The 14,312-nt window shown below is 30.6% G+C and overlaps 2 pseudogenes; both read left to right on the plus strand.

Moving 5' to 3' along the window:
* Positions 1-3,504: 3,504 nt before the first annotated feature.
* Positions 3,505-3,610, plus strand: LOC137838932 (small nucleolar RNA R71; annotated as a pseudogene).
* A 5,143-nt stretch (positions 3,611-8,753) lies between these two features.
* LOC137838933 (small nucleolar RNA R71) lies at positions 8,754-8,859 on the plus strand (annotated as a pseudogene).
* The last annotated feature ends 5,453 nt before the right edge of the window (positions 8,860-14,312 follow it).

A 14,312-nucleotide genomic window follows, 5' to 3' on the forward strand; every position in this document is an offset into this window, starting at 1 on the left:
CCATTCTCCCAATTGGGTTACAATTCACTCTATGGTGTTTTCCTCTCAATCTGGCACACTAAGGTTGAGCCTCTAGCCCTCTATTTATCCTAGTTTTCTAGGGTTAGGCTAAATGATAAAACATAAAAAAGTCCAATCTTCATTTGTATCTTTTTCCATTCTGGGACCTTCTATCTTTATCTTTTTAGCTCAAATCATTCATCTTTAATCCAAATCTCCAATCTTCCTTAGAAATCTGCAATTAACACCAAATTTGGGAATAAAATACTCTTATTCAAATAAAGATAATAAAAAATGTAAAAAGGTATAAATTCATAAATTAGGGATTATTTTTTATGTAAATTAGCAATAAATCCTCATAAGTGTCTATATTTTAATATGAAATATTACTGAAATTAGACATTTATCACTCTCCCCAACTTAGAATCTTGCTTGTCCTCAAGCAAAGTAAATTAATATATTTGAATTTAAATATCAAACAGCTTAATTCACTAAACAACAGATCAAATTAGAAACTTATGATGCTTCCAAATTCAAATATAGAAAATTATAGACACAATCAACTTCGAAGATCAAATCAAAACAAACAAATGGCAATTCATCAAGGAATATCTTCTCATATGCTCACAGAGGTAAGTGTTTCTCTCTATTTTCACTAAATCATAACAAATCATAGTTGCTTTTCATTTCATCTTCAAATCACAAACATATTAGAAACATGAATCTTGAGGTCTTTTCCAGGGTTGTAATGAGGCTGGACTTCCAAAAAATATTGGTTTTTCTTAGATAACAAAAGACACATCTTAAAGAAGAAGAACATACCTACAATTCAATTATAGAGAACATATATGTTATCTAATTACCACTTTCTTTCGATATCACCTTTTTCCTCATTTTTTTTTTCATGATTTTCATGAAATTTTTCTATCTTTCTTTTCTATTTCTTTTTCTTCTTATGTTTCTGTTTCTTGTTTTTTTTCTTTTTTTTTCAATAATAGGAAAAAATTCTTCCTATTTTAAACTTTTTGAACTTTCACAATCAGAACCAACCATTCCCTTTTCTATATGTATTGCATCTATGTTCTCCTTCCTTAGACATGCTAAAGGGTAGGAAATTATATCAATAAAGGTTAAAGTGCAATATTAACAAAAAAATTCTTGGCCCAAAGGGGATAAAAAAAAATGGAATACTAATATAAAGGTTGGCTTTTTGGCCTTGGCTCCTACTTAACACAAACAAATACCTCAATCATCTTCATGCTCTTTTATGATGCAACAAAAATAAAAATTAAGCAACCACAACTGTCAATTCATCAGTAAAACTCTCAAAAACTGTTTCAGGTTCACATACTCACTTGGTTTAAATGGTCTCATTCCTTTTTGTCTTGTCATTATTTGTCCTAATCAATTATCCTGTTAAATTTTCATGTATCATAATTTTAACTACATTTAAATAAGAATTCACTCTAATTTTCTTTTCTAACCTGTGTCTAATTCATCTCACTATTTAATATTTAAACACAAATTCTTTTTTCCACAATTCAAAATTAATATTCTAGTTTTTTTTATTTGAGAAAAATAAACTAGAAAGCAAACAAATTAAAACTGGAAATTTATTCAAGAAAGAAAATTCAAAACCTAAAACTAACAAACTATAAAAAAAACAACAAATTTATTCAAAATACAAAATAAGCAATTAAAACAAACTAAAAAAAAACAAATAAACAAAAACAAAATAACCAAAAAATAAAATAAAATAAATAAAAACTAAACAGAAAATAAAATTTAAATAATTGAAAAGAAAAGAGAATTAGATAGATAGAACCATATTTTTGCTCAATCCTCTCTTCTTAAGAAGTCATCCAGCTTTTTGTTAAAATCTTTATCTATAGTCTTGCTTCATTTGCTGGATCTGCCCCCTTGACTAATAGAACCTGTCCTCAGGTCAAAATACATAACCTGCAAAATGATTAGGAGGCATACAAGATTTTTTTTATTTTTTTTTTTTTTGAAAAATAAAATAAACAAAGATAACAACATAAAACTAAAATGTGGACTGGGTTGTCTCCCAGTAAGCGCTCGTTTAACGTCATCTAGCTTGACGCCTGTTTATTTCAAGATGGACAACTCTCTTTGTTGCATCATTCTGTACACATTCTTCCCCTGCATTAAAATTTTTATGACCATAAAAAAGATTTAAAGTTACCTCCTCATCTTGAGTTCTAACTTGAAGTTCTCCTTTGTCGACATCAACTATGATTCTAGCAGTCTTCATAAAGGGTCTTCCAAGTATCAAGGGAACCTCCTCATCTTCTTTCATGTCCATCACAACAAAATCCACAGGGAATGTGAATTTATCCACCTTGACGAGAACATCTTCAACCCCACCATATGGATACTTGGTTACTTGATCAGCTAACTTTAAAGTCATCTTGGTGGGTTTAATCTCCAAATCCCCTATTTTCTTCAGCATTGCCAAAGGAATTATATTTACGCTTGCTCCCAAATCCAATAAAGCATTGGCTACTAATAAAGCACCTATAGACACGGGGGTCCTTGAATTTTTGAGGCAAGCCTTTTTGAATAATGACATTGTATCCATCCTCCAGCTCTATATTTCTTTCTTCAATATAGCTCCTATTCTTTCGAAATCTTTCAAATGTTGAATCTTGCTTCAAATTTCCTGCAAAATAATTTTTAGGGAGCAATTTATCAAAGAATTTTCTTTCCTTATCTTTTTTTGAAGGAGAATGAGGATATGATAAATCTTTTTCAAGAACTCCTCTCTCCTTATTTTCACTTTTCCTCTTTATTTTTTCCTCCTCACTTCTCTCTTTCTCATCTCTCTTCCCCTTTGTCTCATCTTTTTCTTCTTTTTCAGCCACTACATTATCGCAATGCTATTTTGAATTGGTTTGGCTATTGACTGAAAACTGGCCATTTTGTTCCTCTGGAATTTGTGCAATTTGTTTGGTCAGTTGTCCCTTCTGGATCTTTATGCTCCTAATCATGGCCATGTTATTGTCCTGCGCTTTCACAATATTGTCCTGCGCGCTCACAATCTTTGTCAGAGCGTCTTCAACTTTATTCATTCTTTCAAGTATGGATGGATCCTCAACTTCAGGTAAATTGTTCTGATAAAAACAGTGACCATTAGGATGAACATCTCCACAAAAATCACACCTGATTGACTGACTTTGGCTTTGAGATGAATGAACAACATATAATTGTTGGGGCAATTTAGCCATTTGTGCAGTTAATTGCTCAATCTGCTGTGTCAGAATCTTATTTTTAGCCAAGAGTGCATCTTCTAACAACCCTTTATTATGAAGATCTTGTCCATCATGTTGGGCTTTATAATCAGTTGATGCCAATGCATCAATAATTATTGTCTCTTGTTCTACATCAAGGGCCATCATTGTGCCACCAGCTGCAGCATCTAGGAGCATCTTTATGTCAGATCTGAGACCATTCAGGAATATGCTCAGTTGAGCAATATCTTCAAACCCATGATTTGGGCATTTTCTCAATATCATCTTAAATCTTTCCCATGTATCACAGAAGACTTCATTTGCTCCTTGTCTGAACATAGAGATTTCAGACTTTGCTTTGATGTAGCGAGAAATTGGAAAAAATCTTTGCAAAAATTTTTCCTCTACATCCTTCCAGCTAGTGAGGCTCTGATTTGGAAGTGATTTGAGTCATTCCTTAGCCTTTCCTGCCAATGAAAAAGAAAACAAGCGCATATAAACATTTTCAAGATACCTGATTGAAAACTCATTGTTCCTACCAATTCATAAAATGTATCCAAATGTGAATATGGATCCTCATGTTCCATTGCTGTAAATTGATAGGCACGGATGAGAGTGAGAAAATTGGGATTTATTTCCAAGGCCTTGGCAGTAGTAGGTATTGCAATAGTAGAAAAATGTCTTGGTCCTTGGTACATGACATAATCTCCAAGTGTCCTCTTAGGAGGTGGTGCTTGTTGTTCTGCCATGTTGCTTTCTTTCTAAAAGATATTAGTGGAGAAAAAAAAAAACAGAGTACTTTTTTTTCTTAAAAATAAAATAAAATAAAATAAATTAAAAAAAAACTTGAAATAAAAAAAAATATGTAAAACAAAATAAAAATAACACAAAAACAAAAATAAAACACTAAAACGACGTTAAGAGAAAAATAACAAAAATATTCAAAAAAAAAATATAGATAAAATAAAACTAAAACTAGTAATAAAATATAATTAAAACAAATAAATAACAGTTACGTAAATCTAAATAAAACTACCTAATAAAACTACGTAAACTAATCCTAAAATAAAATATAATAAAACAAAACAAAATCAAAACAGAATAAAATAAAAATAAACTAAAATAAATAATGTAAAGAAAAGAAAAGAAAATAATATAAAAACAATAACTTTTTTTCTTCTTAAAAACAGCAAATCTATACTAAAATCAAATCAAATCTAATTTTAATAAAATAAACAAAATCAAAAGAAATCAAAATAAAATAAAATATTTACAATATTTAGGAAATTATACTCAACAATTCAAATCTGTTCCCCGGCAACGGCGCCAAAAACTTGATGACTTTTTACAGCAAGTGCACCGCGTTTGTCAAAAGTAATAATTGTCCCTAAGGACGGATATCGATCCCACCAGGAACAGTGAATTATCGAGTACAATAATCGCTAAATATAAAAACAGAACAATTAAAAGAGTTTTGAATTAATTGTGTTGGCACTGATCAATAAGAAAACAAACAAAGAATTAGTTGTTTCAATTGGAAAAATAAGGATTAGTTTCATCTCTCTCACTCTCAAGTATTTTGATTAGCATGTCAATATTAAGTTCTTGGATTGAAATTGATGCCCGTATAAAAATCATTTATATCGATTCCTCGCATAAAAATTCTTAAGAATGTCCCCTAACTATCGATCCCTCGCATAATTATAAGAACAACTTAGAACGAAGCTCAGACGTTTAATAGCAATTAACATTTTAAGTCTATTCCTAGCACTCAAATATGTTAAGTATTGTTGTTTAGGTCCGAACCCTAAAAATACCTCCCGGTCAGATTTAAGATTCTCAATTTGTCACGGAAAATTAAAAGTAAAACAACAATACCAATAATCAATCAAGAACTAAATATTAATATATAAAATATCACCTCAATACATAAGAGTTTGAGCAGATTACTCCCAATCCCAAAGGGTAGAATTAGCCACGCATACTTCTATCACCTTCCATTCTCCCAATTGGGTTACAATTCACTCTATGGTGTTTTCCTCTCAATCTGGCACACTAAGGTTGAGCCTCTAGCCCTCTATTTATCCTAGTTTTCTAGGGTTAGGCTAAATGATAAAACATAAAAAAGTCCAATCTTCATTTGTATCTTTTTCCATTCTGGGACCTTCTATCTTTATCTTTTTAGCTCAAATCATTCATCTTTAATCCAAATCTCCAATCTTCCTTAGAAATCTGCAATTAACACCAAATTTGGGAATAAAATACTCTTATTCAAATAAAGATAATAAAAAATGTAAAAAGGTATAAATTCATAAATTAGGGATTATTTTTTATGTAAATTAGCAATAAATCCTCATAAGTGTCTATATTTTAATATGAAATATTACTGAAATTAGACATTTATCACTCTCCCCAACTTAGAATCTTGCTTGTCCTCAAGCAAAGTAAATTAATATATTTGAATTTAAATATCAAACAGCTTAATTCACTAAACAACAGATCAAATTAGAAACTTATGATGCTTCCAAATTCAAATATAGAAAATTATAGACACAATCAACTTCGAAGATCAAATCAAAACAAACAAATGGCAATTCATCAAGGAATATCTTCTCATATGCTCACAGAGGTAAGTGTTTCTCTCTATTTTCACTAAATCATAACAAATCATAGTTGCTTTTCATTTCATCTTCAAATCACAAACATATTAGAAACATGAATCTTGAGGTCTTTTCCAGGGTTGTAATGAGGCTGGACTTCCAAAAAATATTGGTTTTTCTTAGATAACAAAAGACACATCTTAAAGAAGAAGAACATACCTACAATTCAATTATAGAGAACATATATGTTATCTAATTACCACTTTCTTTCGATATCACCTTTTTCCTCATTTTTTTTTTCATGATTTTCATGAAATTTTTCTATCTTTCTTTTCTATTTCTTTTTCTTCTTATGTTTCTGTTTCTTGTTTTTTTTCTTTTTTTTTCAATAATAGGAAAAAATTCTTCCTATTTTAAACTTTTTGAACTTTCACAATCAGAACCAACCATTCCCTTTTCTATATGTATTGCATCTATGTTCTCCTTCCTTAGACATGCTAAAGGGTAGGAAATTATATCAATAAAGGTTAAAGTGCAATATTAACAAAAAAATTCTTGGCCCAAAGGGGATAAAAAAAAATGGAATACTAATATAAAGGTTGGCTTTTTGGCCTTGGCTCCTACTTAACACAAACAAATACCTCAATCATCTTCATGCTCTTTTATGATGCAACAAAAATAAAAATTAAGCAACCACAACTGTCAATTCATCAGTAAAACTCTCAAAAACTGTTTCAGGTTCACATACTCACTTGGTTTAAATGGTCTCATTCCTTTTTGTCTTGTCATTATTTGTCCTAATCAATTATCCTGTTAAATTTTCATGTATCATAATTTTAACTACATTTAAATAAGAATTCACTCTAATTTTCTTTTCTAACCTGTGTCTAATTCATCTCACTATTTAATATTTAAACACAAATTCTTTTTTCCACAATTCAAAATTAATATTCTAGTTTTTTTTATTTGAGAAAAATAAACTAGAAAGCAAACAAATTAAAACTGGAAATTTATTCAAGAAAGAAAATTCAAAACCTAAAACTAACAAACTATAAAAAAAACAACAAATTTATTCAAAATACAAAATAAGCAATTAAAACAAACTAAAAAAAAACAAATAAACAAAAAACAAAATAACCAAAAAATAAAATAAAATAAATAAAAACTAAACAGAAAATAAAATTTAAATAATTGAAAAGAAAAGAGAATTAGATAGATAGAACCATATTTTTGCTCAATCCTCTCTTCTTAAGAAGTCATCCAGCTTTTTGTTAAAATCTTTATCTATAGTCTTGCTTCATTTGCTGGATCTGCCCCCTTGACTAATAGAACCTGTCCTCAGGTCAAAATACATAACCTGCAAAATGATTAGGAGGCATACAAGATTTTTTTTATTTTTTTTTTTTTTGAAAAATAAAATAAACAAAGATAACAACATAAAACTAAAATGTGGACTGGGTTGTCTCCCAGTAAGCGCTCGTTTAACGTCATCTAGCTTGACGCCTGTTTATTTCAAGATGGACAACTCTCTTTGTTGCATCATTCTGTACACATTCTTCCCCTGCATTAAAATTTTTATGACCATAAAAAAGATTTAAAGTTACCTCCTCATCTTGAGTTCTAACTTGAAGTTCTCCTTTGTCGACATCAACTATGATTCTAGCAGTCTTCATAAAGGGTCTTCCAAGTATCAAGGGAACCTCCTCATCTTCTTTCATGTCCATCACAACAAAATCCACAGGGAATGTGAATTTATCCACCTTGACGAGAACATCTTCAACCCCACCATATGGATACTTGGTTACTTGATCAGCTAACTTTAAAGTCATCTTGGTGGGTTTAATCTCCAAATCCCCTATTTTCTTCAGCATTGCCAAAGGAATTATATTTACGCTTGCTCCCAAATCCAATAAAGCATTGGCTACTAATAAAGCACCTATAGACACGGGGGTCCTTGAATTTTTGAGGCAAGCCTTTTTGAATAATGACATTGTATCCATCCTCCAGCTCTATATTTCTTTCTTCAATATAGCTCCTATTCTTTCGAAATCTTTCAAATGTTGAATCTTGCTTCAAATTTCCTGCAAAATAATTTTTAGGGAGCAATTTATCAAAGAATTTTCTTTCCTTATCTTTTTTTGAAGGAGAATGAGGATATGATAAATCTTTTTCAAGAACTCCTCTCTCCTTATTTTCACTTTTCCTCTTTATTTTTTCCTCCTCACTTCTCTCTTTCTCATCTCTCTTCCCCTTTGTCTCATCTTTTTCTTCTTTTTCAGCCACTACATTATCGCAATGCTATTTTGAATTGGTTTGGCTATTGACTGAAAACTGGCCATTTTGTTCCTCTGGAATTTGTGCAATTTGTTTGGTCAGTTGTCCCTTCTGGATCTTTATGCTCCTAATCATGGCCATGTTATTGTCCTGCGCTTTCACAATATTGTCCTGCGCGCTCACAATCTTTGTCAGAGCGTCTTCAACTTTATTCATTCTTTCAAGTATGGATGGATCCTCAACTTCAGGTAAATTGTTCTGATAAAAACAGTGACCATTAGGATGAACATCTCCACAAAAATCACACCTGATTGACTGACTTTGGCTTTGAGATGAATGAACAACATATAATTGTTGGGGCAATTTAGCCATTTGTGCAGTTAATTGCTCAATCTGCTGTGTCAGAATCTTATTTTTAGCCAAGAGTGCATCTTCTAACAACCCTTTATTATGAAGATCTTGTCCATCATGTTGGGCTTTATAATCAGTTGATGCCAATGCATCAATAATTATTGTCTCTTGTTCTACATCAAGGGCCATCATTGTGCCACCAGCTGCAGCATCTAGGAGCATCTTTATGTCAGATCTGAGACCATTCAGGAATATGCTCAGTTGAGCAATATCTTCAAACCCATGATTTGGGCATTTTCTCAATATCATCTTAAATCTTTCCCATGTATCACAGAAGACTTCATTTGCTCCTTGTCTGAACATAGAGATTTCAGACTTTGCTTTGATGTAGCGAGAAATTGGAAAAAATCTTTGCAAAAATTTTTCCTCTACATCCTTCCAGCTAGTGAGGCTCTGATTTGGAAGTGATTTGAGTCATTCCTTAGCCTTTCCTGCCAATGAAAAAGAAAACAAGCGCATATAAACATTTTCAAGATTACCTGATTGAAAACTCATTGTTCCTACCAATTCATAAAATGTATCCAAATGTGAATATGGATCCTCATGTTCCATTGCTGTAAATTGATAGGCACGGATGAGAGTGAGAAAATTGGGATTTATTTCCAAGGCCTTGGCAGTAGTAGGTATTGCAATAGTAGAAAAATGTCTTGGTCCTTGGTACATGACATAATCTCCAAGTGTCCTCTTAGGAGGTGGTGCTTGTTGTTCTGCCATGTTGCTTTCTTTCTAAAAGATATTAGTGGAGAAAAAAAAAAACAGAGTACTTTTTTTTCTTAAAAAATAAAATAAAATAAAATAAATTAAAAAAAAACTTGAAATAAAAAAAAATATGTAAAACAAAATAAAAATAACACAAAAACAAAAATAAAACACTAAAACGACGTTAAGAGAAAAATAACAAAAATATTCAAAAAAAAATATAGATAAAATAAAAACTAAAACTAGTAATAAAATATAATTAAAACAAATAAATAACAGTTACGTAAATCTAAATAAAACTACCTAATAAAACTACGTAAACTAATCCTAAAATAAAATATAATAAAACAAAACAAAATCAAAACAGAATAAAATAAAAATAAACTAAAATAAATAATGTAAAGAAAAGAAAAGAAAATAATATAAAAACAATAACTTTTTTTCTTCTTAAAAACAGCAAATCTATACTAAAATCAAATCAAATCTAATTTTAATAAAATAAACAAAATCAAAAGAAATCAAAATAAAATAAAATATTTACAATATTTAGGAAATTATACTCAACAATTCAAATCTGTTCCCCGGCAACGGCGCCAAAAACTTGATGACTTTTTACAGCAAGTGCACCGCGTTTGTCAAAAGTAATAATTGTCCCTAAGGACGGATATCGATCCCACCAGGAACAGTGAATTATCGAGTACAATAATCGCTAAATATAAAAACAGAACAATTAAAAGAGTTTTGAATTAATTGTGTTGGCACTGATCAATAAGAAAACAAACAAAGAATTAGTTGTTTCAATTGGAAAAATAAGGATTAGTTTCATCTCTCTCACTCTCAAGTATTTTGATTAGCATGTCAATATTAAGTTCTTGGATTGAAATTGATGCCCGTATAAAAATCATTTATATCGATTCCTCGCATAAAAAATTCTTAAGAATGTCCCCTAACTATCGATCCCTCGCATAATTATAAGAACAACTTAGAACGAAGCTCAGACGTTTAATAGCAATTAACATTTTAAGTCTATTCCTAGCACTCAAATATGTTAAGTATTGTTGTTTAGGTCCGAACCCTAAAAATACCTCCCGGTCAGATTTAAGATTCTCAATTTGTCACGGAAAATTAAAAGTAAAACAACAATACCAATAATCAATCAAGAACTAAATATTAATATATAAAATATCACCTCAATACATAAGAGTTTGAGCAGATTACTCCCAATCCCAAAGGGTAGAATTAGCCACGCATACTTCTATCACCTTCCATTCTCCCAATTGGGTTACAATTCACTCTATGGTGTTTTCCTCTCAATCTGGCACACTAAGGTTGAGCCTCTAGCCCTCTATTTATCCTAGTTTTCTAGGGTTAGGCTAAATGATAAAACATAAAAAAGCCCAATCTTCATTTGTATCTTTTTCCATTCTGGGACCTTCTATCTTTATCTTTTTAGCTCAAATCATTCATCTTTAATCCAAATCTCCAATCTTCCTTAGAAATCTGCAATTAACACCAAATTTGGGAATAAAATACTCTTATTCAAATAAAGATAATAAAAAATGTAAAAAGGTATAAATTCATAAATTAGGGATTATTTTTTATGTAAATTAGCAATAAATCCTCATAAGTGTCTATATTTTAATATGAAATATTACTGAAATTAGACACTTATCAGGGCTGAAAAGAGAGTCCAGTGAGATTTTCTTTCCTTGATGTTTAGACTGCTTTATTGGTGGTTTATTTGCTTTCCTTGATGTTTAGACTGCTTTATTGGTGGTTTATTTGCTTTCCTTGATGTTTAGACTGCTTTGGTTGTTGAGTTTTATGGAGTTATACATGCTATTGAACAAGCTCAAAAGATGAGTGTTAATACTTTATGGCTTGAATGTGATTTTTCCTTGGTTTGTGTTGCATTTACTGTTAGGACTAATATTCCTTGGATGCTTTGTAATAGATGGAACACTTGTCTTAACTACTGTGGGAAAATCAGGTTTAGGGTTTCTTATATTTTTCGTGAAGGAAATGTATGTCCTGATAAGTTTGCTAACTTAGACTTTATTCATAGAGAGTATTTTCATTGGTATAATAGACTTCCATCTAGTCTTTTTTTAGAGTTCTTTATTAATAGGTATAGATTACCTATTTACTGGACCAGAGCGCTCAGAGCTCAGCGCTCAGAGGTTGGTCCTCAGCATTTTCCGTAGGTAGGTCAGCTCGGCACTTGGTCAAGTTCGTGGGACATGTGATTGGGCCCCAAATGTATGTGTTAGTTCCTTTTTCGTATAAACCCTTGTGCATAAGGCCCAAACGGCTAGCGAGGGATAATTTTGGACTTTATGGTGTACTTAGTGTGCATGAGGTCTAGCTTAAGTAAGTGTTTCCTTTCAAACCTAAGCACATATGTGCTAGGGCACGTAGAGGTTAGGTTGCAGGCATTCAAAGGATAGCGTAGCGTCACGCTGAGGGTGGCTACGTAAAACAGATTGGACCCTTGATGTTGGTACATGAGTTAGTACCCTGGTGGTTATTCTGTTATGATTTTATGCACTCCATAAAGGAAAGATCCCATTTAGTTGCGGCACCGAGAGAGTGTGCTTCTGAACAGAATATCTTCATGTTGAGTATGCTTTCAATTGAGATTATATTCTCGGGAAGGAAAGTTGTTACAAGGGGTAAACTATAAAAGGGACTTGAGATCCCAGGTTAAATGTACGTTGTTTCTAAGACGGAAACTAGTTACTTCTTGTTTCTTATAAAGCCCTGTACTGACTTGATTGTCGGAGTGCAATCAACAGGTTAGGCCCCCTCTGTCTCAACGGAGTCGCGTTCCAACGTAAAAAAGGGAAGAGCAGATTTCAACAAAGATAGACGAAGTCAGAGCTTGTGATCAGAGTCAACTGGCAAGAACACCTATGTACCATTTTTGTTAATATATGGATTTTGATCTTTTTCCTCATATTTTCTTTTATTTCCTTTCTTTATTCATGTAATAATATATTTTCATATGATGGCAGATGATTGTTGTTACTTGAGTTGTCAGCCTACTGAGATGTCAAGTTTCATAATGATATCTAACATGAAAACTTTAAAATAAAATAAAAACAAAAAAAAACATAATTTATTAATTAAAAAAATATTATGTAACCACCTTCTAATCATTTCTCTCCTTCTTAAAACACATTCTTTCTCACACACACTCGTATACATTTCACTTCTTCGTAAAATCCACTTTATTTGAATGTTATTGAAATCTAAATAGTACTTTTAAAACTAAAACAAAATGATAATTATTTGGATAATAATTTCTTTTTATATTTTATTGTTAATAAAAAGTGGTGCCTAACTTGGTGTGGGGAGAGGTCTTGGTCCTCCAAATCTTTATATATATATATATATATATATATATATATATATATATAACAATAATTTTTTTTAATTTTAATTTATAGGTGATAGTTATACCACAACCTTTTTTTTTATTTAAGAACATAATAATCCAAATGTTGTGTTTCAATTTAAACATGGTCCATTTATGCTATGGGATAATTGATGCCACATGGAACAATTTCCTCTCTCATCAATTGTTGTAGGAATCAAACTTTTCGATTATGACTTCACTCACTTAATCTACCTCATATAACAATTGATGTAACTTACAACTATTTCTCCCTCAACAATTATCATCCCACATTTTATTTTATTCCCTATTTCAACTTACATAAATAGGAGATGTAAATCTCCATTTTTGCAAGAGTAACATTGGATACATTCTAAAACAAATGTTGTGTGTCAACATTCAATTTTGTTTGGATAAATAAAAATTTTGTTAAAAATATGTGTTCAATTGATTTAGAAAAAAATAAAAAAAATGGTATTTTTAATTAAAAAATAAAAAAGTAAAAATCATAAATTTAAAAAATAATAAAGCTTAAAAAAGAAAATAATAACAAAAAACTAAAATTAAATAATAATAATAAATCTGAATCCTTAAAATTATTTTTAAAAAATATTACAAATCTAAAAAGTAGCATTATTTTCTTTTTATTAAAATTTCAAATGTTTAAAAATATATTTTAGTATTCATTTTTTTAAAAAAAATATTAAAAAAGATGAAAACAACCCATTTTTCCTTAAACCTAAAAAAAAAGGATAAAAAAAATCAAAATAAAATCAAAACAATTTTCTCTAACAACTTCTCTCTCCTTCTCACATTTATCCAATTTTCTTCCCTTACTCACCAACAAACAAACAAGACAAAAAGATATCACCAACAAACAAACAAGACAAAAAGATATCACCAACAAACAAACAAGACAAAAAGATAGATATGTCACTACAAGAAAAAATAATTTTAACGGGTTATTTTTACATTATACAGGGTTAAAACCTCTATTAAGTCATTTATCCAGAGTTGCATTTTCTCCCGCTAAATCAACCTTGGAGAACGTGTTCCCTGGGGTTTTTTTAAACCTCAAGAAAAGTCTTTCAAAATTTCTGTTAAATACTATGGGTTTAAGAACCTCTGTAAAATATCATGAGTTTCAAAACCTCCGTAAAATACCATAGGTTTAAGAACCTCAAAAAAATTCCATGAGTTTCAAAATTTCCATAAAATGACTTGTCATTTGAAATAACATTCAATCTCATTTTCCACCATCTTTAACGGTCATCCTGACTTCTCTCTTCCACCATAGAGACATTTCTCTTCGACATAGGCTCAATGGCTATCGACGACAGTCCTAACAAAGAATCACAATTTAGCCACATTATATCTAAGGAGAAGAAACATTAAATAAGGCACTATCTTCTTCTTACTCCAATGTTGTTTATTCCATCAAGTTATTGCTCCAACTTGGGTCACTAGTCAATGTTACCTAACTCGACAACAACTAGTATTATCACTGTGTTATATATCCTAAATAATTGCATTATCTATCAAATGTGAGGTTCAAAGTATTGTGTGTTCTTGACTAAAGATTACAAAAACATATTGCAAAGAGAAATTAACTTTATTACTTCTCATTTTCACGGTGAATTAATTATTAGATACATTTTAAAATAAAGGTCTTAATTCAAA

This window comes from Phaseolus vulgaris, chromosome 4 (assembly GCF_000499845.2).
Source record: "Phaseolus vulgaris cultivar G19833 chromosome 4, P. vulgaris v2.0, whole genome shotgun sequence".
Lineage (NCBI taxonomy): Eukaryota > Viridiplantae > Streptophyta > Magnoliopsida > Fabales > Fabaceae > Phaseolus > Phaseolus vulgaris.